The sequence below is a fragment of the Monodelphis domestica genome, chromosome 3, assembly GCF_027887165.1.
Source record: "Monodelphis domestica isolate mMonDom1 chromosome 3, mMonDom1.pri, whole genome shotgun sequence".
Taxonomy (NCBI): Eukaryota; Metazoa; Chordata; class Mammalia; order Didelphimorphia; family Didelphidae; genus Monodelphis; species Monodelphis domestica.
In genome coordinates, this window is record NC_077229.1 from 436,184,433 (window position 1) to 436,186,011 (window position 1,579).

Consider the following 1,579-nt stretch of genomic DNA (forward strand, 5'->3'; position numbering starts at 1 on the left):
TCTAGTACATAGTGTACTCTGGCACATAGTAGGCAATTTGTAAATGATTATTCACTGACTGACTCACTTTGTAGTAGTCAGGCAATGGACATGAACATAGGGAAAAAAGGAATTTCTTTTAAAAAGAAAAGAAAATGAGAAATGTTATTCTAGGTACAGAATGTGACAGGTAAGATGTAAGGCTGATATTAAGGAATTTAAGAGAAAGTTTGAAAAACAATAGTTGATAATGAAAAGACAATTTCAAATTGTTTAAGTTCCCTGGGTAGGAAGGAGAATATAACTATGCAGAAAAATTACAAATCAGATGCATCCATAACTCACTAATCAAGTTCTTGTGTATGGCATGGGGAAATGACACCATGTCCTACGGAAACTTACAATTAGAGTTTCCCACCAGAAAGACTTCTCATCCATGGTGACTCCTGAAGAACAAATACTAACAAATACCTTCTGAGATGAGTCACAGCTCTATAAATCTTTAGGTTCAAAACTCTAAATGGAACTCTATGAAGCTGTATTGATGGAGCCTAAAGATGCATGGGACTTCATACCGAAATACTTTGCCCATTTTTCTATATTTCCAAGTCTTGTCATGGGAGGTGGGGATAGGAGGCACCAGGGAGAGGAAGTAGAGAGAATAGCTTTCCAAATGACAGTCTGCATTTTAGCTATTATCCCTTGATTAAACATCATACCCTTTCCCCAAAAAACAGTAATATTGGTAATAATTTCCAGGGCTGGCATAGAAGGCATATATGCCTCAACCTTCTCCCCTTCTTCCTCCCCATAAAAAGTACATGATTTAAATATTTCTAGGTTATTTTTTTTGGTTTGTGTTTTGTTTTGCTATCATAAAAGAGGCTATTGTGAATAGTTGGGTAGATATGAAACCTTTCTTTCTATCTTTGTCTTACTAGGGGTATTCCTGAGAGTAGGGGTTAGGAATTTAACCAGTGACATCAAAATGGTAAATGGAACTCTTAGGTGAGGGGACTCCCTCTAGCAATCCTGCTCAGCTTCTCTGTCAAGTAAAATCCTGCAACAATAATTATCTGGTTTTAAGTCTAGAGGCAATATAAGGGCCTCCAGGGTCCATATACTTGCCTTTTCTGCAGCTTTAGAGTTTGTGTTAGATGAAAGTTATGCACCCAAACACAGTTGCTCCAAAACCCTAGCTACGAAACTCTTTTTACCAATATACCTTGGCACTTTTTCTGCAAATTATGATCTTAGAGAATCACCTAGAGTACTGAGAAGCTAAGTTACTTGCTCAGGGTCAAACAGCCATTATGTTTCAAGAGTGGGACTTGAATCCAGATTTTCTTTCTTTCTTTCTTTCTTTCTTTCTTTCTTTCTTTCTTTCTTTCTTTCTTTCTTTCTTTCTTTCTTTCTTTCTTTCTTTCTTTCTTTCTTTCTTTCTTTCTTTCTTTCTTTCTTTCTTTCTTTCTTTCTTTCTTTCTTTCTTTCTTTCTTTCTTTCTTTCTTTCTTTCTTTCTTTCTCTCTTTCTCTCTTTCTCTCTTTCTCTCTTTCTTTCTCTCTTTCTCTCTCTCTCTCTCTCTTCCTTCCTTCCTTCCT